We start from the raw sequence: 26,226 nt of genomic DNA, 5'->3' as shown, positions 1-26,226 counted from the left end.
TTCATTTTTATTTGTATACCCCTGTCTTTTATTACATCCTATCCTTGTCATGTGTTGATTAGTAACAACGATTGCAGCTCAATTAGAACGGCATGTGGGTTAGTAATTAACGGCGTATTGGATAGCATGGGTGGAAGGATTGTGCAATGGATAGTAGTTTACTGACCATTGCCCAGTAAGTGTTGTTTCAGCATTGTATTTCCCCTTAGACTCTGTACTTTTCTTTATTCTCTACATAGCCCGCTCCCCAATAGCGACAATGTTGGGTCATAATCCTAAATTGCCTTAATAACCCTTGTTGTGATTCATTCCCTTGATCCCCATGTTCCCCAAAAGAGTCACAACTGGGTCATTTTTCCGTTATATATCAACATGTTTGCAGAAAACGACACTACTGGGTCGTAGTTCTAATTTTTAACGGATCCCAAAGTTGCAGTTTTGTGCCACAAGTGACATCTCCATTTTTAAATTCCCGTTAGGGGTCAATGTAATATCTCCATGTTGAATTCTCGTTAGAGGCTAGATAGATCTGAAATGTTACATTTCTAGCCAAACAGACACATCATGTTATACCCACGGACATTTATACCATATGAATTCCCCGTATGCTCTATAACCCACAATCTCTATTTGAGATAGGATATAAGATTCCCGTTAGAGGCTCAAGTGCCATATATTACCCCATACGGAAATAACACAATGGTAATATTAAAAACAATGTACATCACTGATCCTGTAAATGCTGAAATTACGTTTTACGAGCTAATTCAGAAATTATGAGCAGGTAGTTGCAGTCTGGCATACTAGAAACAGGAAAGAGAAAGTAAAGATAACAGTGCTGTCATAATGATAAGAAACCCAAAGCAAACACTGGCCTGTGTGAATCCGAGCAGCTATTCCACACACAATCCAGACACTGGCGAAATCTTTCGCAAAAAGTACATTTCAACATTAGAATAAAAGAGTTAGTTATTTTTCATTAATCGAACATCTTGTGTTGGATTATGTGCTGAATGATAGCATTAGTCTTAACGATAGCAAGATTTTCAAGTGGCTGCAATGGCCGCCATACTGAATGTCAGATCGGCACCAATTTCACTTAGGACCAACTGGGCATCATAAGGATTATTTTGTACTAAAAACTTCATGCTGACATGATCCTCTATCCAGCAATAGTAGCGATAACAAGATTTTCAACTCTTCCAACATAGATGTCATATTTGATGTCAGGAACGACACCATTTTCACGCAGTAGCAATTTGACATTGGAACAAATGCGTGTACACTTTCATGAGCTTTAAAATGAAAAATTCTAAATACGAAATGGGTCAGCATTTTTTCATACGTCTAAGAAATTTCATACAGACATCTTAAAGCGTGCATGTTTTGTAGTAAAAATAAAAGGAAATAAATGAAGGAAAGGGCAGATCATTTGGAAAAGTATTAAAAGTACCAAACTTAAAAATTCAAAATAGCAAATGAAACAGATAGGCCACTAGTATGATTTGTATACCAAATTTGATAAAAAAATCATGTAAGGACTGGCCATTCAATCGAGGGGGTGGGGAAGGTTATGAACAATACGTTCAAGCCCCAAATATCTTGAACATATCAAAATTTTCTTACCATATTATCTTGAGGTAAAAGAAACAAAATCTAGGTGGAATGAAAATCTCGGGCCTCCTTGCCACTCACCAAGAAATGAAACAGTCGATTTTGTTAAACCACTATTTACTTTTGCTGTAGAAATAAAACTGATGAGTCGATGGAATCCTTCTCTCTATCCTTTTCCAACTTCATTTGGATAATTAACAATTTATTGTAAAATAATTGTGCAATATATGATTTTAGCATAACAGCCACAATTGGACTCCATATGCAATATCCTGTCATAAACCCAAAGAAAATATATCAATCTATAAATTTCAAGTTGCCAACTGTTAATAAGATTTCTTTATTGTAATAACTAATGTTATCTGCGACGATGATCATCATCATCGTTATTATCTAATTATCGAATAGTTACTCTCATTACGTTATTACACTCATTGGGATTTTGGTCTGCAAAATGCCTGAAAACAGGTGAAATCCTGCTAATCTTTAGTCTTGTTGTGCTAGTAAAACATTTCATGCCTTCGTGTCGCATTTATCTGTCTTTCACGTTGTTCTTTCACAAACGTATTGCAGAGTTTCCTTTCCGCTTTTTCGGCCAGCAACTTTCGTTTTTTAGGCGCAGGAGGACATGCAGACTCATAACTTGAATTACGACTATATGAGTGAAATCAATATTCGTTATCACTATACGAGTGAGATCAATAATTCATTATCACTATACGAGTGAAATCAATATTCAGTATCATCACTATATGAGTGAAATCAATAATTCATTATCACTATATGAACGAAATCAGCATTGATTATCAATATACGAGTGAATCAATTCCTTATCACCATACGAGTGAAATCAATATTCATTATCACTGTACGAGTGAAATGAATATTCATAATTATTATACGAGTAAAATCAATAATTCATTATCACTATACGACTGAAATCAATACTCATTATCGCTATACGACTGAAATAAATATCCATTATCCCTATACGAGTGAAATCAATAGTCATTATCACTATACGAGTGAAATCAATATTTCAGTATCACTATACGAGCGAAATCAATAATTCATTATCACTACGAGTGAAATCAATATCCATTATCACCATACGAGTTAATTCAATATGCATTATCATTATACGAGTGAAATCAATAATTCATTATTACTATACGAGTGAAATAAAAAATTTAGTATTACAATACGAGTGAAATAAATAATTCAGCATCACTCTGTGAGTACAAATAAAAAGTATATGTACCCTACCTGTGGTTGAAACTTTATTCAAGCATTTATGGAAATTGCTTACTTTGATAGCCTTGGTAATGGATGGTACAGTATGTATATTTTTGTACAATTAAACATTGTCCATATGTCTTTACACCATGAATATTGATCAACCATGGTGATAAATCTATATATCAATCCTATTTATTTATAAGTTACATATGTTTATTCTTGTTTGACTACTCATTGAAGTTATATGGTCGGATTTGTTCAGTTAGGAACGATATCATTCCATAATATGAGTTGTTTAACTCGGTGGGCATCATTCTTTAATTTCCATTGTTTTGATGTCATGCATACGGATATGTCTGATTCATTCATCGCTCAATTCCATAATAAACAAACATATCATTCACGAAATTGCTTTCAGTGTCTTCGCTAAATACAACCCCATCCCAGCTTTGTCCTGTTAAAACGTACTAGATCGTTTACTAATTTGTTTTTGAAAGTTGCTTAGACATTCCTTCTTAACAGTTAACGTTTCAGGAACCAGTCAGTAACCATTATGAGCATTGTGTAGGTTTTCAGTTTCATCAAGGTCAGCTACCAAACTATAGCCATTTTAAGACGTCTGAATATATCCGCTTAATTCGACCAACAGGAAATGCTTTCATCATAGCCGATTCATATAAATTAGTAGGATCCAAATTTACAATCGAACAAATAAGTACATTTTCGTCATAACAATTAACAAATGGATTTGTATCCTTATCATATCTTTTCAATACAATTAGAATACCATCTCTTTATCCCAATTCAATAAAGAGATGCATACCAATATATGTTAATATTTCTAATTCAGCTTTCGGGTTGTTTTAGTACTGTATTCCAATAATACATGGACTGGTAACAAATGGGCTCCATATAAGAAATAATGTGTCATCTCTGTATTCCTCACATTATAAAAGTCGCCACCGCTCCGGTGGTCTAGTGGTTAGAGCGTCCGCCTCGGATGCGGGAATTTGTGGGTTCGATCGCCGGCCGAGACATCCAAAAGATTTACAAAGGTGTTGCTAACAGCTGCCTCGCTTGGCGCTCAACATTAAGAGGTTAGTGTTTGGACTGGTCGGCCTGGTGTCAGGATAATGTGCCTGGGTGGGACATCATTCTACATGTCGGTGGCATGATGCCCCAGTGCTAGACATCACTATAAACTGTCACAATGCAGAAATCGTAGCGATTTGACTGAAAAATTGTTACAGCTACGTTAAAAATCCAAACCACACACACATCTACGTTGACAGCATGCAACAAGACGGTCGTTTTTAAGTATAGATCATCATATTCACCTAAGAGGTATGTTTGACATATATTCCATACATTTCTTAAAATGAGCATAATCTTCGTTTGATGTTACATTTTTAATTAATAATGAAACATTCAAATTTTAATAAAATGACTGCATTTTTTACAATTTGATTGAATGTAAAAATAACGTAATACTGATCTGAAATTTTGTACACTTCGAAAAAATCCTTTTCGTGTGAAAGAAATCCTTCGGATTCAATTTACATTGTAAGCGGCTGGGTAAAATTTAACCAGGATCAGTTAATATTCTAATGAAATTCATCCATTTCTTAATGAGGTGGGGATAGTTAAGTCTAGGTTCATTTCTAAAACCTATCAATATAAGCATATTGGTTAAATCCCATTTTCAGTTAACAGTTCAATTTTTACATCCGTCAGGAAAATTACTGGTTTTTCTTAAATAATCTTCAAATAGATTAGATGATAGCTTATCCAAACTGCTATTAAGAAATTACAAACGATCAATAAATCGTAATTACACAATAATAAAGGAACTGCATTTATCTATATTAATATGTATGCATAACCTAAGTTTGTTTTCCCAGCAGCCTCCATTATCAAATGTCCATCATAACCTTCTGGTTTATAAAATAATACTGAAATCGAGTTTTAAATCGAGTTATTTTCGGACGTAAATTATAAGCACTGTGCGGCACCCCTAAATTGACCAGAGAGGTGACAATTGTCATTGACTTCGTCATAGTCTATTTTTGGATTATACGTGTGGTTGACAGTTTCATTATCAAAGTTAGTTTTGTCTTCAAATAAAGTTTCCAGTTCCGTGGAACGTTTGAAAACATGACAAATCTTCTTTATTTTGTCAACCACTCATAAAGGAAGTATGTAACCACATGTTCCTCACGATATAAATCCATGTACATAAACTTTGCATCTCATCTTGAAACAACATAGGAATAATCACTTGTCGGAGGATCTGTAACTTGTTGAGAAGTATCTCACAGTTTTAAACTAACATTCTTCCTTTTAGGTTTCAAAGACAGTATAAATTTATGAAACGATCCATAATATCATTTTCCATCGTTTCTTAATTCAGAAATATCTTCCTCGTTTTTCAAGACAAAATATTTTGTCCCTTATAATCAATATACTGAATCGCTGTTTCTTTTGTTGCTGTTTTGTTTTCATTTGTTGTTAAAAAAAAAACCTGTTTCAGTCAAAATCTCCATCGTTTTATAAATGCAGGCGCCTTTTTGTCCTCTAGTTATTGGCCACGGTCATGCCATCTATAAAGTATATCATTCAAATGTCAATATACCTTTCGTATATAGTTCTTCATGTCTTTTGAAAACTGCTTATTGAAGGCTCTTTTGTTATACCCGATGCATCTACACTGAGGACGCTAGTGTTTCAAACGTATGTTGTCACTCATATGTTTATAAATAAGTGATATAAGACAAACTCGCATTAACGATGACATAATTCCATGTACTGAAAAATTTGGTCAATATATCATATATGTTGTCACACAATTTACGATGTCAGTCAATGAAGTTCAATAGTATTATCTTTAGGCATACATACATATATACAGAAATATATATTAAGCAAGTGTTGTAATACACCTGTTGAATATACGTGTCAATCTTTCAAACACACGTGTTCCGTATTTAATTTCTTTTCTTATCAATATCTGTATCGTACACAGGTGTTTCTCGGTGCCAAGTGTTGAAATATTTATTTTAGTACAAAAGTCAAAATTTATTTCAATGCATATATTTTTCAGTGACTGCAGAGACTGACTAGACGTTGAGTGTAGAACATAACAGTAAAAGAAATTTCGGGCGACGAAAAAAAAACGTGGGCTCGTCCGGGATTTGAACAAAGGACCTCTCGCACCTTAAGCGAGAATCATACCCCTAGACCAACGAGCCATTCTATTCTTATAATTGTATGAATGTCAAGCTGAATAATATAAGTTGTACATTATATTTTGTAACAAATCATACTTCCATGGTTTCATGATTTCTGTATTCTTTCAATATCTTACGCTCCATATCATGATACAGCCTGTCAAAATGTATAACTGTCACTAACCGATGATAACTTTCAAGAAAGTAGTGATGAAAAGAGTTCAAGATGAACGTGTCAGTCAACGTCACAGGTTTAATTAAGGAAATTTAGTAAAAGTAACTTTAGATTAAATTGCATGCAAAGATTGATACAGATTTTTTTACAACTTGATAAATATAATATTATATATATATATATATATATATATATATATATATATATATATATATATATATATATATATATATGTGTGTGTGTGTGTGTGTGTGTGTCAGTGGTAAATATGTCCCTTTTCAATGAATCATATTTATATTATATTGTATATTATATTTCCTAATCAACAGAATTATATCATCTTCATCTTTACATTGACATAAGTTTCCATCCGCCGACTTACATATCCTTATCTCCTTGCTTACAGATACACATAGTCTTTGCTGACAGCTACATATAGTCTTTGCTGACAGCTACATATAGTCTTTGCTTACAGTTACATATAGTCTTTGCTTCCAGCTACAGATAGTCTTTGCTTACAGCTACACACAGTCTTTGCAGGTGAATACAAAATGAAAATTAGCTATATCGTCTTCTCAGTAATTTTGTTTTGCTTCAATGTTATGTATTCCTGGGTCAGCGAACCCAAGTTAGCCGTATGCTATTACTTTGCAATTACATTTATAAACAGTCTTCGACGCTTTCCATAAAGCACAAGAGAGATATCAATTAAGGCGAAGATTCGAAAAGTTCTTAATGACAATTAGAATGAAACGGTACAAAGTAACATTATTGTTTCCTTAAAGTTTATATAGTACCAGCGTCTTTAAGAGTCCCTGATAGGAATATACTGTTTTTGTTTTTTTTACAAATGTGTTCCTCGTGTTGTTTGGTGTTTTGTTTTTTCAAGTTTCATTATCTGTCAGAATAACTGTATTGGTTCTTAAACTAACAACTTTACAGATCTAAAAAGTTCAAATACACATTACCGTATCTTATTATTCTTCCATTAAACATTGAAATGAACTTTCGAATGGCACGATTGCCAGCATATGTGTTTCGTTATCCTCTAAAGCTAAAGAAACTAATTGAAAAGATTTGGTGTGGTTGCTTTTGGACTTTCAAACACAATGGCATTTCTTGTTGTTTAGCGTTCCGCTCCGGTGGCCTAGTGGTGAGAGCGTCCGCCTCGGATGCGGGAGGTCGTGGGTTCGATCCCCGGCCGAGTCATACCAGAGACTTACAAAAATTGTACTAACAGCTACCTCGCTTGGCGTTCAGCATTAAGAGGTTAGTGTTTGGAATGGTCGGCCTGGTGTCAGGATAATGTGACTGGGTGGGATAGCATGCTACATGTCTGCGGCATGATGCCCCACTGCTAGACATCACTATAAACTGGCACATTGCAGATATCGTAGCGATATGACTGAAAAACTGTTAAAGCTACGTTAAAAATCACAATCACATCACATCACTGTTGTTTAGCGCATGGAATTCCTATAGATAACTCGGAAGAAAAAGCCAGCTTGTCTTGCAATGAAGGAAACTGAGTGTTGCCTTCATGGAAATGTAAAACTTTGAGCCATTCCCTCCGGTATTTGGAGTATAAAAAAATATCTAAGCTGGAATTAACCTTTAAGTAGTGTCAAAGAATGAACTCTCCGACTAGAATTATGGCGGCTGAAGCATTTTCATTGCTGTCGATTCAACGTCCCAGAGGCATGGTATCAAATGGAACAGAAGAGATAATCGATGCTTTGAATGGTGCACTGCTGTTATATGCACCAAAAGGTTTCGCATGACAATGTGTGTAAATAATCTTTACCACGTGCCTAACGACTTTTATTAAACACTCCGAGTCTGGATTTGTAGGCGTGATTTTGGCTATGATTGCTGTAGATATTTGGAAGAAGAGACGTCTAGCATCATCTTGGATAGGTCTTCATATATTTAATTCGTTAAATATTAGCACTGATAATCCTTTTTTACATTTCCATGTTTATATCGTTATACATGGGATACAATCGTGCACCGTAGATAGATTAGAAATGTATCTGTTTACTCTTGTTGTTGGCCATGGTCATACCATTTGTAAAGCATGATAATTTGAAATATCTATATATCTCCTGTATGAAATTTTAAATGTCTTTTGACGAATATTAGCTTGCAGACATGATTATAAGAACCGCTATAGCTACATTGAGGACGCTGATTTTTCAAGCGTATTTTGGCACCTTTGATTTTATATAAAACAAAATTGGTATACCAACAACTCGTATTCACATAATTACTTTCCACTGAAAAATGTGCAATAATATACCATATATGTAGTCAGATAATTTACGATGACACTACATTGACAAGTCTTTGTTATCAATATCAGATTGTCATTGTGTACAGGTGTTACTCAGAGCTTAGTGAAGAAATGTATATTTCATTGCTTATCTGGCTTGGCTGTTAGACGCTTTTGCTCTTTAAAGGAATTAAAACAAAATGTGGGCTTATAAGTTTTAGTAAAGTAGGATATTATCGATGGCGACAAAGTGGGCAAATTAAAACATGATAAAATGTTGGGCTCGTCCGGGATTTGAACCCGGGACCTCTCGCACCCTAAGCGAGAATTATACCCTTACACCAACGAGCCGTGATGATGAAATGTCTGTTCCGATAACTGTATGAATGTCAAGTTTAAAGATGGATGTTGTACGTTGTAATGATGCATACCTCGCTTTATTTATTATTGTTGTATGCCTTCACCAGGTTACTTTCATGTGTATGATCCAGCGTCGCAAAATCTATGAATGACATTGACTGAATGACGATTGACAAGATAACGTTTATAAAAACAGCTCAAACTGAATTTATTGGTGATCATCGAAGTTACATTTGAATGGTACATGCCCATATTAGATTTTCTTTGATGTTTTCATTGTAACCGCTTCTAAAAAAGTCTCTGATAGCAATAGCCATTTGTTGTTATTGCAACAAAATTTGTTTCCAGTTTTCTTTGGCATTTTTGTTTTTATCATGTTTTATTTATTATCAAAGTAGCTGTATTTGTGTTTTAAAGTTGGAATTCCACAGAACTAGGAAATGTACATATAAATGGACAGTATCATATAATTAGTCCATTAAACACTGGATCGCGCTTGTAAAAGGCAATGTTGTCATCTTGTATACTTTGTAATCTCACGTAAACTAAAGATACTAATTGAAAAGATTTGGTGTAGTTACTTTTGGACTTATAAATACAATAACATTTCGTTGTGTTTAGCGCATGAAATTCCGATTGATGACTCGAATGGAAAAAGCCGCTCGTCTAGCAATGAAGGCAAAAGAGTGTTACCTTCATGGAAGCGTGAAACATTGAGTCATTCAGTCAGGTATTCAGAGTGAGCATAACATTATTTCAGCTGGAATTACCATCTTGTAGTTGCAAAAACATTACCTTTACAACTAGAATTGAGGTGGTTGAAGCTTTTGTATTGCTTTCTGTCAAGTGATATTTCCAGAGACATGGTGTCAGTTCCAACAGAAGAGATAACTTTCCGTTGAATGTTGCATAGCTTTTATCTTATATAACAAAACCTTCTGCATGCTAATGTGTGTTTGCAGACCTCGCCACGTGTTTATGGAATGTTCGCCTGTTTCTCACTCCAATGAAATGAATCTGTTTAATGTTATATTGTTTATAGGCTTTCTGATATAAATATATCATGGATCTCCTATATGTAAATCATAATGACCATATTGTTTTCATCATATATAGCCTTTGGTTAGTTCATATTAGGTCCTTTGATTCATTTGTTTTCTTAAAGTCGACTGTCAAGTAATTTTTATGTGTAATTAATGATTACGCATTATACCTTAAGTAAAATGTCCTCAAATTTCTTTTCCCCGTACAGCGTTACTCCCGAGAGTCGTTTATTGACGTATTAAGGTATATCCAAATACGCTGTTCGGTTCACCCAGTGCTGCACGAGCAAAGTGCTTCAAGTGAGAAGATAAATTACCTTGAATTCTCTAGCCGTGGATTGCACCATGACCAGGGTATTTTTAAAGTCAAGTCACACAGTAATATCATTAAGCAACACATTTTATTTTGGAGCATTCCACTTTGCAGGAGTTATCTTAAGCCGTAGAGTGGTCTGAATCTGAAGGTCTGATTCTGGAAGTGTGAATTTGGAGGTTTCACATTGGGCCTGGCTTTTGAGCTCTGATTTTGACTGACGTTGATATCTGGGATGCATAATCTGGGATTCAATGTGCGATTTTGCATAACCTGTGTGCCGCTGTCAGTGGTGAACATGGCTCCGATCAATATAGTCTCCCGTGGTAAAGGACCAAAACTTCAAGACCAACGGGTCTGCAGTGTCTAAGGAGGTTTTTGATAGATTCTCGACAGAATGGGCTTGTCGGGCCATTAGTTTGGACTCAGAACGGTGGGAAATCGGAATGCACTTTTGAAAGACAAAATTGCCAGCGTTTGTATTTTGTTACGATCTCTCTGAAAATAAAGAAGCTAATTGAAAAAACTCGATGTGTTTGCTCTTGGACTTTGAAATACAGTGCTATTTTGTTTGGATTACCGCATGGAATTTCGAGAGATGACTCGCAAGAAAAGCTCAGCTCGTCTTGTAATGAAAGCAAAAGAAAATAACCTTTATGGAAACGTGAGTCACTCTCTCGGGCAAAGTAAATAAACATATTTTGGCTAGAATTACCCTTGGAGTAGTTGCAAAAAGATTACTTAATAAACTGTAATTTAGGTGACTGAAGCATGTTCATTACTTTCTGTCGATACAACGTCCTAGAGGTTTGGTTTCATTTGGAAAAGAAGAGATTATCTATTTAATTATCTATTAACATTCATAGTCCCTTTTTACAGTTGTTTATAAAATCATGCATGACATAAAATTGTTCATCGTAGATAGATTAGGAATGAACTTGTTTTGTATATATTAAATCAGTTATCATCTTGTCTGTGTACTTTTGATGTTGATCATGGTCATTTCATCTGTAAAGTGAATATAGTTTAAAAGATCTTTGCTTGTGGGATTGTTTATACTATCTTCTATATCTACACTGAGGACGCTAAGTTTTCAAGCGTATGTTGTCAACCTTGTTCTTATAAATAAGTGGTATAACACCAACTCAATCACATAATTCTTTGTACTTAAAAGTGTAAAGCAAAATCTCATACGTTGTCACATAATTTATGATGCCGTTTCATAGTCAATTAGGGAAGGACATGTATGAAATGATTATACATCTCTCCTCAATCTGTCATTGTGCACAGGTACTGACTAGAGCTTAGTGTAGAAATGTATGTTTCATTAGATATATTTAATTCATGCAGAGACTGGCTTAGCTGTTAGATGTTTGTGCTCTTTGAAGCAATTAAACAGATAGTGAGTTTAGAAATTTAAAGTGAAGAAAAATTCAGCATTATTGTATCGATCACCACAAATTGGGCAACATAACACATGATAAACTGTTGCGCTCGTTCGGGACCTCTCGCACTGGCTGGACAAAAATACTTGTAAAAGAATTGATAAATAGAATAAACAAGTCAAATGGTTATTGCGTATTGTTTCAATGCCTTACCTGTATATTGTACTTCAAAGTCTGCAGAATTTTCACGCATCTATACTATGACGTAACTTTCTATCCACCGGCTTACAGCTACAAATTGTCTTCGCAGTCTAATGTGAAAACAAATTTAACTATATAGTGTACTGTTCAGTTTTACTTGCTTTAATATTGTGTTCTTGCGAAAGTGAACACAATCTAGCCGTATACTAATACCTTGAATTATTTGTTTTAAAAATGTAGTTCTTTTAATTTTGTTTAACAGTCTTAAAGTTATCAAAAACAACGAATAAGAGATCAATTAAGTTGAAGGTTTTAATCGAAGTTTCTTTAATGTTTTCATATCAACGGCTTATAATAGAATCCCTAATAGCAGTACACATTTTATTATTGTAACAAGTTTCTTTATCGTGTTGGACCGCTCCGGTGGCCTAGTGGTTTGAGCGTCCGTCTCGGATGCGGGAGGTGGCCCTTTCGATTCACGGGCAAGTCGTACAAAAGACATAAAAATGGTATTAACAGCTGCCTCGCAAATAGTTTGATAAATCAACACCACAAATCTGTGTTGATACTGATGGACGATGTTGTGGTATCAACCCCTCATCCGAAAATCAGTATAATCACGGGGGAAAGACTGATTTGTCGGCATACCTCGCTAGTCGCTCAGCATTAAGAGGTTCGTTATAGGACTGGTTGGCTTTGTGTCAGGATAATGTCACTGAGTGGGACATCATGCTACATGTCTGTGTCATGATGCCCCGGTGCTAGACATCACTGCAGACATCGTAGCGATATGACTGAAAAATTGTTAAAGCTACGTTAAAAATTCAAATCACACACACACACACACACACACATATATATATAATTAGTTAAGTATATATTAGGACTGATGATCCCCTGTTACATTCTCTTGTTTATAGCATCATACAATATATAAAATCATGCATCGTGGATACATTGATATGAACTCGTTCTCGTTTTGTAATGCTCTATCATTTATCACATTGTGTACTCTTTATGTTGGTCACATTCATGTCATATGTAAAGTCTGATACGATTGAAATGGGTATTTGTCTCATATATAGTGTTTAATGTCTTTTGAAGAATGTTTGCTAACATCGAAACAAAGTGGACGAAGTAAAAACATGATAAAAATATTTGGGCTCGTCCGGGATTTGAACCCGGGACCTCTCGCACCCTAAGCGAGAATCATACCCCTAGACCAACGAGCCGTGTTGCAAAAGAGTATGTATGGCAGATCCATGTGAAGTTTAATGATGTAAGTTGTAGAGTATAATGCAGCATTTCTCCATCTTTTTATCATTGATGTATGACTGCACCAAGTTACTTTCATGTTTTATGATACAGCGTTGCAAAATCCATAAATGAGGTTGGGTAATGACGACTGACAAGATAACGCTTGTGAAATGTGCTAAAACTGAACTTATCAGATGTATAATAAAGGACATTTTGTGATAGTACTTAAAGATTAAATTGCATCAAAATACTGAAACAGACTTTTGAAACATTGATAAACAGAATATATAAATCAAATGATAAATCTGTACATATTCAATGCATTATATGTATACTGTATTTCACGATGAGCAGAATTATGTCACGCATTCTTTGTATTTTGTTTCCATCCTTCGGCTTACAGCAACAAATAGTCTTTGCAATTTAATGCGAAGTGAAATTTAGTTATGGTGGATACTGGTCAATGATACATTACTTCAATGTTATGAATTGTTTAGGCATATCGCTACGATGTCTGAAAACCGTTATTCGATAACAACAAAATCTACTACAACTTTTTTAAGCGCGATAAGAGAAACAGAAAGATCTGCATCCAGTTGTTTCTGTGTGTTCCAGATTGTTGAAATTTCTGTTAAAGTTTTGGGAACACTCATTGAAGAATATAGGTGTTTCAACGACTATATAGTAATAGGTGTTGAAAGGCAATATTACTCGACTGATTAATGTGATATATTATCTCGTCGAAACAATGTAACAAATTGTTCAATTTCTACTTTCTTTGATATTATTTAATCTGAATATCATCATTTAGATATGACGTTATTAGATGAAAGATACATACTATTGATTATCGCATTGGTCATTGCTGTTATCACTTGTCTAGACTTACACGTGACATGCGCAAGCTAATCTGATTATCTATATTACAATTCTGACAGCTATAGAAAATGGACAGCTTTAGAACTAAAACCGCCATACATGGGATAAAATCGTGCGTCGCACAGAGATAAGAAATCAGTACCTTCTCGTTTTATAGCTGTTATACCAATCATCATTTCTATGTGTGCTCTTGATGATGGCCTTGATCATGTCATCAGTAAAGTACGATGCGATTTAATTTTCAATATACCTTGTGTATATAGTTCTTAATGTCTTTTTTGTAGAATATTTGTTTACAGGTTTGGTTGTACTATCGTATATAAATACAAAGAGGACGCTAATTTTTCATGCGAATATCGTCTCGTTTTCTTTTATAAATAACTGATATAGCACCAAGTCACATTCACATAATTCTTTGGATTGAAAATGTGTGATAAAATATCATAAATTCAGTCGCACAATTTACTATGCCATTTTGTTGTCATTAGTGCTGGTCAGGTGTTTAATGTTTAGACGTTCCTGTTACTGAATAACATGTTGAACGAGAGTTATGATACCCAAAGAGATAACTATTTCCTTCGACCAACGATTTATGCTGTCGAATACACATGTCACTCTTTAGGCACACATTTGTCTTGCACTGATGTTTTTTGTCAATATGTCATTATACACAAATGTTAATCAGACCTTTGTGTAGATATATACTTTTAGTTACATATATTTATTAGTGCATGTGACCAGGTTTAGCGGTGAGATGTTTTGTGCTATTTGAAGCAATTAAAATGAAGAGTTTAGAAAAAAGTGAAGAAAGATTCGGCATTATAGTATCGATGGAGACAAAGTGGGCGACGTAAAACATAATAAAAAAATTGGGCTCGTCCGGGATTCGAACCCGGGACCTCTCGCACCCGAAGCGAGAATCATACCCCTAGACCAACGAGCCGTAATGAAAAATTATATGTTCCGATAATTGCCTGTTTAATAATGTTGGCCAAACATTTAATGCAGCATACCTCAGTGGATTTTGTCATTACTGTATGGTTTTGCTAGGTTACGGTCGTGTTTTATGATACAGCGTGGCAGAATATATAAATGGCATTGACAGATGTTAAGTGTCAAGAAACCACTTACTAAAAGTCCACAAAATGAACTTATCGCTGATTTCATTACAATTTTGTTGTAATTGCAACATTTTTTCCTCGTTTTCTTTTGGTATTTTTCTCTTGTCAGGTTTTATTTTTCTGTCAAAATATCAGTATTTGTGTTTTAGAATAGCAGTTTGACACATCTAAAATGCAAATGCATACCAAAGTGTGCTATAATTCTTCTATTAAACACTGGAATGGACTTGGAAAAGAAAGGTTGCCAGCGTTTGTTGTATAACTCTTTGTAGTCCGATATAATAGTTGTATGGTAACACCCACTTGTCTTGAAATAACGGAAAAGAATTTTACTTTCATAGAAACGAAAAAGATTTAGTCATTCTCTCGTATATTCAGAGTAACTAAAAATTAATTCAGCTGGGATTACATTCAAATAATTGCAAAAACATGACCTTTGAAACTAAAATTGAGCTGGTTGAACCTTTCCTTTCTTAATAATATATAATCTATGCTTTGAATATTACACTGCTGTTATATTCAACAAAACATTTTGCATGCTAATATGTGTAAGCAGTCTCTGGGGGTGTGATTGTGGCAGTAGAGCAGATTTCTTGGATGCAGAATCGTAAGACATTGGATTTTATATAACGTGTGTACAGCTGTCAATTGTGTTGTTCACGCTATTTTTTCTTGGTGAAAAACTAAAAATTCGGGCATCAGTGGGTATGTAGTGAATAAGGTGGTTCTTGCAGTTTCCCTCGGTAAACTTGAAGTGTCGGGCAATGCATGATGGCTCGTTGATCATCGACAGAGCGAGGGGACTGATACTACTTTGAGGTCGTCAAATGGACTCCACGACTTTTATGTTCCATTTTTTTTATTGTGTCGGTAGCACTATTTGAATGAAAATACAAAATGTTTCCACATATTAAGGATTGTCATCTTCTTTAAGACGGTGTCTTTTTGCTCCTCAAAATGTGTTCTTGGCTTCTTTTCTGAACGTCAAGAGATTCTCTAGGTACGCTTGGTAAGAGTATGTATCCATGCTGCTGCTGACGAGTTTTGCTATTCGAGTGCAAATCCACTTTCTCGGATCAACGAATGCATTAAATGTTTACGGGACCTACTCCTGCATCACCGCCTGGATTGATTTTGTCCTCTTTAGGAACTTTGACTTGTAAATACAATTGTCTGTTATTCAGAATGATGTAATCGTTGGTCTATTCGTGATTTCAAATTATATAGGGGCAGAGGTAATCGAAGACGACACATGTTGAAATTCTATCCATTGGGATTCTCGAATCGTCATCATAGGTGCCACGACAAACAGATCGAGTTCTTTTTTGGAACATTCAAACATTCGCAAGAATCTCGGTGAAACAATTTGTTAAAAAGCAAATATGTCAAATTATTTTGCTGTGCTTCTTTTCTTTTTTTTTTTTGAATGTGCTGATGAGGTTTGAAGGGGTTTAGACGTGTTTTTCTGCTTTGTCATTCCTGTGGCATAGAAGAGGAACGAATGCCTTGGCCAGAAGCGTGAGGCAGATTTATAGGGGTCTGTCGATGAGTAAAAAGGTCTGCAGTTTAAAGTTGCACATTATTGCCTTCTCTCACGAAGGCTTATTTGGGACATTGTCGATGATGACATTTTGAGGAGATTCGTTTCCTTGTGTCGAAGCGGCATTTTCAAAGAGTGCAGTCTTCGAGTAAACATCGGTTGTAAGATGGAGGATACCGTACAAGAAGCGCAAGTGAGCCTATTTCCGAAGTCATGTACTCGTTGTCGAGCGACTCCTTGGTACGCAGGTTACAGCGGTTACAATTCACTGGACAATCGTTTTCGAAAAAGTAGTTTCACCGTGGCTTTTTCTTTCCTTTCGATAATGGGCTATTTTATCCCACATCTTCTCTTACAACAATGTTGCAACTCTCAAAATACAACTTACTGGCAGGAAGATAATGACGATGTACAAATTTACGGTAAACGTGATACGTGTTTCCACCTTCTTCGTAATCAGCAATGGCAATATCAACTTTGAAAGGAATGACTCAATAACGGAACGGCTGTATTAACCACCGCGTTGTACTCCATTACATCGGAAGGCACATAGATCAAATTCAATCCTTCGTTCAGTTCCACTAAATCGCTTTAGTGTCCGGTGTTCTTTTAATTCGGCCTCCTTTCTGCGTCTACCAAAAATATCAAACAGACCGGCAGAAAAAGTGATATGCAACGTTTAGGCATCTGAAATATTAATATTTGGACGACAGGTTTTTTATGATTCTCGGAAAGTACATCACGTTTAGTTTTTTCCAGGGCTTGGCCAAACTGATCATTGATAATAGTGGCAATCGTTTCGACAAGATGTTGAACACTAAAGTAATAGCCTGCATGATTTTTTATGGAATAGACGCTCATCTGAGGATTGGCTGCGTCTCGTCTTTTGGATTCAGAAAACGGATAATAATTTTTATCAAAGTGTTCTTGCACTTTTACGTTGAGGATTTCAACGTTAAACTTCGTTTGATTTCCACTGACCTTCAGGATTAGAGTGGGATGAATGATTTCTACCAAAGGTACTTCCCACTGAGCTCTGTAATCCGACTGTATAGCCTGTGATAATTTGGGCGCGAAATAACAAAAGGTGTTGTTGCGAAACACATCCAAAGAACTGTCGCTGGGTAAAGTGAAATAAAATTGGTTATTCGTAAATCGATTGTTATGCTTTTTGAGGAGTCACTCGATGTCAATAGAGAATGAGTTTCCAAATGTTTCAAAAAGGGTTTGATGATACTGTTGTTGTGGTCGTGACTGGCGTTGCCCGCGAGGTTGCCTTTGTTACTGTCTGTTTTATATTTTTTGAAGGATTGTGAAGAAGATAACCGATACAACTGCTGAGTAAAGTTGTACACAATCGTTTGTCTCCTGTTGAAAATTCAAATTGGCAATGGCGGATCCGATGACACAATACACCACAAAGATTTGGCAGAAGAAGACGATTTAAGTTTGAGTTTGTTTTGTAGTTCTTGAAGAAAGGAACTCTGAGAAGAAGACGACGGTTAATTCTTTTATAGTCGACGGCTTGAGAGCGGCAATCCAAGAATCAAACGTTGGTGGATATCCTTTCCAACTTACTTTCACTTCTTCCCATTGTACGTGTTCTTCGACTGCCAATGCTTTCAGTATCACACAAGGTCTATTCCAGGTAAGCCGAATCTTTATACTTCCATTTGTGAAGCGACACACCACAACTGAAACATTTGATTTTATCTCCTTTTCCAAAGTAGACAATTTCAGTTTTGGATAATTGTTTGGTTGTAGATTCATAAAGATATTTGGTCCATTTCCCTCGAAACGTTTTTAATCGAGTTTTATAGCTACAGTAAACAGACAAAGCCACAGACAAACAGTGCATTCTTTTTTGACGGGTGCATTTCGCTGCGATGATGGTGGCATCTTAAGTAGTTGCACATACATTGGTAAGATCTGTATTGTAGCACAGAAATGGCACTATTTGAACGACGTGGACAACTAAAACAGAATACCCGTATGCATCTCTTCCACTATTATAGAAGCAATGTACACGGTAATGAACGACATTCCATTCGAATCCGTACACGCACGGACTCGCTTTCCAGTCACAGGTTTAACGACTCTATGGTCTTAAATTAAGTGACAAAAAATGCAAAACAATCAAGTTTTGTAAAACTTAGCAAACAATTTAACTATCAAAGTTGAAAATGTGAAAGATTCTTACAGTATTATGACGTGATCCTAAACTAATCCTTAAAAATGTCCATGAAAGTCCTAAATGAATGAAATGTCCCTTATAAATTTAAAAACTGGAAATGTACTGGTTCTCCAAGAACCGTGAAGCTGTCAAGATAGCGTTTTGCAGAATTTCTTCAATTAATTTATGACAATCCAAAATAGTATTACTGCCCAAATAAGGAGCATTTTCTATTTCCAGTGAACAGTTCAAGCCTTTTCCCTCCTGAATAATACGTACGGCATAAAATACGAGTGCAGACTTACCACAGGAACACAAGAAAAGTGAATGACTCCAAAATTGGAATCTCTCTCTCTCTCTCTCTCTCTCTCAGTATATATATATATATATATATATATATATATATATATATATATATATATATATATATATATATATATATATATATATATATATATATTCGCAATTGACCTCACATATCAAAATACACTAGTCGTTTTACGTCGAATTAGCATATTCATGTTTTCTAGCCCAACCAATGGGAAGTTATTGAATCCTCCTAGACCATCGAAATCCCACCAGCCAACGAAATCCCATCAGTTCCCATCAGCTAACGAAATCGCATCAGCCAACGAAATCCTATCAGCCAACAAATCCTATCAGCCAACGAAATTCTATCAGCCAACGAAATCCTATCAACGAAATCCTATCAGTCAACCTATCAGCCAACGAAATCCTATCAGCCAACGAGAAATTAAGCCAAATCCGCCATTTAAGTCTTATTATTAAGATTATAAATAATAAATGTCAACACATACGTAAGCATCTATAGGTCTTATTATGCTTTTAACATATTCAGGTCACGTAGGCAAGACTAACTAAAGAAAGTATGTACTATAAACCCATTCCTATGTTAAACATATGTACCCCTTTCACATAGGAAGCTCCTATTGAGGTCAGTTCGAACACTTTTACTATGTCACCCCAAACTGGGATCAGCCACCTATAACACCGTTTGAGGCAATACACCCTGAGGGCATTGAGTTCCCCGGATGTAAACATATGGGGTCCATTTAAGGCGGGATTTCCCACTGAGGCCATATAAAATTTTCTGATGATCAGGTAGCTCATATAACTTCTAACATTGGTCATTTGTACTTGAAAAAGAAGAGATTAGCCTCTTCATTGATTAGGGTTTAAGTAATTGGTGCTTATTAAACAGGATTATTTAGAAAGAAAACAATTGCTATTGACTAGTGTTGGTTTTTCGCTCGCGCGCGCGCGCGCACACCCACCCACACACACAGAGAGAGATTTCAGTTCGTATACTATTGTAACAAAACTGAAAAGCCAGATCTGGCTGGCCCCACAATACAATATTTTGCAAACTTATTTTAAGTGAATTGGTAAAATAGAAAAAGTTTTACAAATATTTTAAAACAGCTACTACATTTTAACTCTCTCGCTTTGTGGAATCTAGTACGCCTAGTGTTGCATGTGTTACACAGACGTGAATCCGTGTACTTAGAAATCTGCATCGATAAATTTTAAACATTTGTCACGAAAACTGAAAAATCCATTCTGTCTAGCCATATTAGAAATCTTTGTAATTTTGGTGCCAGTTAAAAAAAAATTATAAACCATACTTGGGCTTCTTACTAGATTTATTTTTGAGAATGTGTGTGATTTGGATTTTTAACTTTGATTTAACAATTTTTTAGTACTATCGCTTAGATATCTGGGGTGTGGCAGTTTATAGTGATGTCTAGCATCATGCCGCAGACATGTAGCGTCATGTCCCACCTAGTCACATTATCCTGACACCAGCCCAACCAGTCCTAACACTAACCTCTTAATGCTAAGCGCCTAGCGAGGCAGCCGTTAGTACTATTTTTAGGAGTTTTTGGGTATGACCTGGCCGGGTTTCAAACCCGCGACCTGCCGCATCAGAGGCTGACGCTCTAACAACTAGGTCACCGGAGCAGTCTGGATTTATACTTGATGCAATAGACATGTGTATGTATCTAAATGCAAGTCAGTTCGCTATTCCTAAATATTCGTATACATTCCTAATTTATTCTTCTTTCACTCCAGTCGTAAAATCAAACGGATTATAACTGTAATATGGAATGGTCATTTATTTTTTTTAAAAGGGGATAGTAGTGGTAGCTGGATTCTACATTGTTTATAAGCTAGTAATAGGGAGGTAGGGGAAAGGGAGTTCATTTTTATTTGTATACCCCTGTCTTTTATTACATCCTATCCTTGTCATGTGTTGATTAGTAACAACGATTGCAGCTCAATTAGAACGGCATGTGGGTTAGTAATTAACGGCGTATTGGATAGCATGGGTGGAAGGATTGTGCAATGGATAGTAGTTTACTGACCATTGCCCAGTAAGTGTTGTTTCAGCATTGTATTTCCCCTTAGACTCTGTACTTTTCTTTATTCTCTACATAGCCCGCTCCCCAATAGCGACAATGTTGGGTCATAATCCTAAATTGCCTTAATAACCCTTGTTGTGATTCATTCCCTTGATCCCCATGTTCCCCAAAAGAGTCACAACTGGGTCATTTTTCCGTTATATATCAACATGTTTGCAGAAAACGACACTACTGGGTCGTAGTTCTAATTTTTAACGGATCCCAAAGTTGCAGTTTTGTGCCACAAGTGACATCTCCATTTTTAAATTCCCGTTAGGGGACAATGTAATATCTCCATGTTGAATTCTCGTTAGAGGCTAGATAGACCTGAAATGTTACATTTCTAGCCAAACAGACACATCATGTTATACCCACGGACATTTATACCATATGAATTCCCCGTATGCCCTATAACCCACAATCTCTATTTGAGATAGGATATAAGATTCCCGTTAGAGGCTCAAGTGCCATATATTACCCCATACGGAAATAACACAATGGTAATATTAAAAACAATGTACATCACTGATCCTGTAAATGCTGAAATTACGTTTTACGAGCTAATTCAGAAATTATGAGCAGGTAGTTGCAGTCTGGCATACTAGAAACAGGAAAGAGAAAGTAAAGATAACAGTGCTGTCATAATGATAAGAAACCCAAAGCAAACACTGGCCTGTGTGAATCCGAGCAGCTATTCCACACACAATCCAGACACTGGCGAAATCTTTCGCAAAAAGTACATTTCAACATTAGAATAAAAGAGTTAGTTATTTTTCATTAATCGAACATCTTGTGTTGGATTATGTGCTGAATGATAGCATTAGTCTTAACGATAGCAAGATTTTCAAGTGGCTGCAATGGCCGCCATACTGAATGTCAGATCGGCACCAATTTCACTTAGGACCAACTGGGCATCATAAGGATTATTTTGTACTAAAAACTTCATGCTGACATGATCCTCTATCCAGCAATAGTAGCGATAACAAGATTTTCAACTCTTCCAACATAGATGTCATATTTGATGTCAGGAACGACACCATTTTCACGCAGTAGCAATTTGACATTGGAACAAATGCGTGTACACTTTCATGAGCTTTAAAATGAAAAATTCTAAATACGAAATGGGTCAGCATTTTTTCATACGTCTAAGAAATTTCATACAGACATCTTAAAGCGTGCATGTTTTGTAGTAAAAATAAAAGGAAATAAATGAAGGAAAGGGCAGATCATTTGGAAAAGTATTAAAAGTACCAAACTTAAAAATTCAAAATAGCAAATGAAACAGATAGGCCACTAGTATGATTTGTATACCAAATTTGATAAAAAATCATGTAAGGACTGGCCATTCATTCGAGGGGGTGGGGAAGGTTATGAACAATACGTTCAAGCCCCAAATATCTTGAACATATCAAAATTTTCTTACCATATTATCTTGAGGTAAAAGAAACAAAATCTAGGTGGAATGAAAATCTCGGGCCTCCTTGCCACTCACCAAGAAATGAAACAGTCGATTTTGTTAAACCACTATTTACTTTTGCTGTAGAAATAAAACTGATGAGTCGATGGAATCCTTCTCTCTATCCTTTTCCAACTTCATTTGGATAATTAACAATTTATTGTAAAATAATTGTGCAATATATGATTTTAGCATAACAGCCACAATTGGACTCCATATGCAATATCCTGTCATAAACCCAAAGAAAATATATCAATCTATAAATTTCAAGTTGCCAACTGTTAATAAGATTTCTTTATTGTAATAACTAATGTTATCTGCGACGATGATCATCATCATCGTTATTATCTAATTATCGAATAGTTACTCTCATTACGTTATTACACTCATTGGGATTTTGGTCTGCAAAATGCCTGAAAACAGGTGAAATCCTGCTAATCTTTAGTCTTGTTGTACTAGTAAAACATTTCATGCCTTCGTGTCGCATTTATCTGTCTTTCACGTTGTTCTTTCACAAACGTATTGCAGAGTTTCCTTTCCGCTTTTTCGGCCAGCAACTTTCGTTTTTTAGGCGCAGGAGGACATGCAGACTCATAACTTGAATTACGGCTATATGAGTGAAATCAATATTCGTTATCACTATACGAGTGAGATCAATAATTCATTATCACTATACGAGTGAAATCAATATTCAGTATCATCACTATATGAGTGAAATCAATAATTCATTATCACTATATGAACGAAATCAGCATTGATTATCAATATACGAGTGAATCAATTCCTTATCACCATACGAGTGAAATCAATATTCATTATCACTGTACGAGTGAAATGAATATTCATAATTATTATACGAGTAAAATCAATAATTCATTATCACTATACGACTGAAATCAATACTCATTATCGCTATACGACTGAAATAAATATCCATTATCCCTATACGAGTGAAATCAATAGTCATTATCACTATACGAGTGAAATCAATATTTCAGTATCACTATACGAGCGAAATCAATAATTCATTATCACTACGAGTGAAATCAATATCCATTATCACCATACGAGTTAATTCAATATGCATTATCATTATACGAGTGAAATCAATAATTCATTATTACTATACGAGTGAAATAAAAAATTTAGTATTACAATACGAGTGAAATAAATAATTCAGCATCACTCTGTGAGTACAAATAAAAAGTATATGTACCCTACCTGTGGTTGAAACTTTATTCAAGCATTTATGGAAATTGCTTACTTTGATAGCCTTGGTAATGGATGGTACAGTATGTATATTTTTGTACAATTAAACATTGTCCATATGTCTTTACACCATGAATATTGATCAACCATGGTGATAAATCTATATATCAATCCTATTTATTTATAAGTTACATATGTTTATTCTTGTTTGACTACTCATTGAAGTTATATGGTCGGATTTGTTCAGTTAGGAACGATATCATTCCATAATATGAGTTGTTTAACTCGGTGGGCATCATTCTTTAATTTCCATTGTTTTGATGTCATGCATACGGATATGTCTGATTCATTCATCGCTCAATTCCATAATAAACAAACATATCATTCACGAAATTGCTTTCAGTGTCTTCGCTAAATACAACCCCATCCCAGCTTTGTCCTGTTAAAACGTACTAGATCGTTTACTAATTTGTTTTTGAAAGTTGCTTAGACATTCCTTCTTAACAGTTAACGTTTCAGGAACCAGTCAGTAACCATTATGAGCATTGTGTAGGTTTTCAGTTTCATCAAGGTCAGCTACCAAACTATAGCCATTTTAAGACGTCTGAATATATCCGCTTAATTCGACCAACAGGAAATGCTTTCATCATAGCCGATTCATATAAATTAGTAGGATCCAAATTTACAATCGAACAAATAAGTACATTTTCGTCATAACAATTAACAAATGGATTTGTATCCTTATCATATCTTTTCAATACAATTAGAATACCATCTCTTTATCCCAATTCAATAAAGAGATGCATACCAATATATGTTAATATTTCTAATTCAGCTTTCGGGTTGTTTTAGTACTGTATTCCAATAATACATGGACTGGTAACAAATGGGCTCCATATAAGAAATAATGTGTCATCTCTGTATTCCTCACATTATAAAAGTCGCCACCGCTCCGGTGGTCTAGTGGTTAGAGCGTCCGCCTCGGATGCGGGAATTTGTGGGTTCGATCGCCGGCCGAGACATCCAAAAGATTTACAAAGGTGTTGCTAACAGCTGCCTCGCTTGGCGCTCAACATTAAGAGGTTAGTGTTTGGACTGGTCGGCCTGGTGTCAGGATAATGTGCCTGGGTGGGACATCATTCTACATGTCGGTGGCATGATGCCCCAGTGCTAGACATCACTATAAACTGTCACAATGCAGAAATCGTAGCGATTTGACTGAAAAATTGTTACAGCTACGTTAAAAATCCAAACCACACACACATCTACGTTGACAGCATGCAACAAGACGGTCGTTTTTAAGTATAGATCATCATATTCACCTAAGAGGTATGTTTGACATATATTCCATACATTTCTTAAAATGAGCATAATCTTCGTTTGATGTTACATTTTTAATTAATAATGAAACATTCAAATTTTAATAAAATGACTGCATTTTTTACAATTTGATTGAATGTAAAAATAACGTAATACTGATCTGAAATTTTGTACACTTCGAAAAAATCCTTTTCGTGTGAAAGAAATCCTTCGGATTCAATTTACATTGTAAGCGGCTGGGTAAAATTTAACCAGGATCAGTTAATATTCTAATGAAATTCATCCATTTCTTAATGAGGTGGGGATAGTTAAGTCTAGGTTCATTTCTAAAACCTATCAATATAAGCATATTGGTTAAATCCCATTTTCAGTTAACAGTTCAATTTTTACATCCGTCAGGAAAATTACTGGTTTTTCTTAAATAATCTTCAAATAGATTAGATGATAGCTTATCCAAACTGCTATTAAGAAATTACAAACGATCAATAAATCGTAATTACACAATAATAAAGGAACTGCATTTATCTATATTAATATGTATGCATAACCTAAGTTTGTTTTCCCAGCAGCCTCCATTATCAAATGTCCATCATAACCTTCTGGTTTATAAAATAATACTGAAATCGAGTTTTAAATCGAGTTATTTTCGGACGTAAATTATAAGCACTGTGCGGCACCCCTAAATTGACCAAAGAGGTGACAATTGTCATTGACTTCGTCATAGTCTATTTTTGGATTATACGTGTGGTTGACAGTTTCATTATCAAAGTTAGTTTTGTCTTCAAATAAAGTTTCCAGTTCCGTGGAACGTTTGAAAACATGACAAATCTTCTTTATTTTGTCAACCACTCATAAAGGAAGTATGTAACCACATGTTCCTCACGATATAAATCCATGTACATAAACTTTGCATCTCATCTTGAAACAACATAGGAATAATCACTTGTCGGAGGATCTGTAACTTGTTGAGAAGTATCTCACAGTTTTAAACTAACATTCTTCCTTTTAGGTTTCAAAGA

At 35.3% G+C, this 26,226-nt stretch overlaps 3 non-coding genes across 3 annotated transcripts; all 3 read right to left on the bottom strand.

The window, feature by feature from the left end:
* Nucleotides 1-8,806: 8,806 nt before the first annotated feature.
* On the bottom strand, nt 8,807-8,878 carry Trnap-agg (transfer RNA proline (anticodon AGG)). Its single transcript has one exon. It is a non-coding gene; the product is annotated as a tRNA-Pro (tRNA).
* A 4,111-nt stretch (nt 8,879-12,989) lies between these two features.
* Trnap-agg (transfer RNA proline (anticodon AGG)) lies at nt 12,990-13,061 on the bottom strand. The gene has a single exon. It is a non-coding gene; the product is annotated as a tRNA-Pro (tRNA).
* A 1,775-nt stretch (nt 13,062-14,836) lies between these two features.
* Trnap-cgg (transfer RNA proline (anticodon CGG)) lies at nt 14,837-14,908 on the bottom strand. Its single transcript has one exon. It is a non-coding gene; the product is annotated as a tRNA-Pro (tRNA).
* Between the last annotated feature and the right edge of the window lie 11,318 nt (nt 14,909-26,226).

This window comes from Sinohyriopsis cumingii, chromosome 18, assembly GCF_028554795.1.
Source record: "Sinohyriopsis cumingii isolate HCF-2022 chromosome 18, ASM2855479v2, whole genome shotgun sequence".
Lineage (NCBI taxonomy): Eukaryota > Metazoa > Mollusca > Bivalvia > Unionida > Unionidae > Sinohyriopsis > Sinohyriopsis cumingii.
The sequence above is the reverse complement of the archived record's forward strand: the minus strand, read 5'-3'. Positions and strand labels throughout refer to the sequence as shown.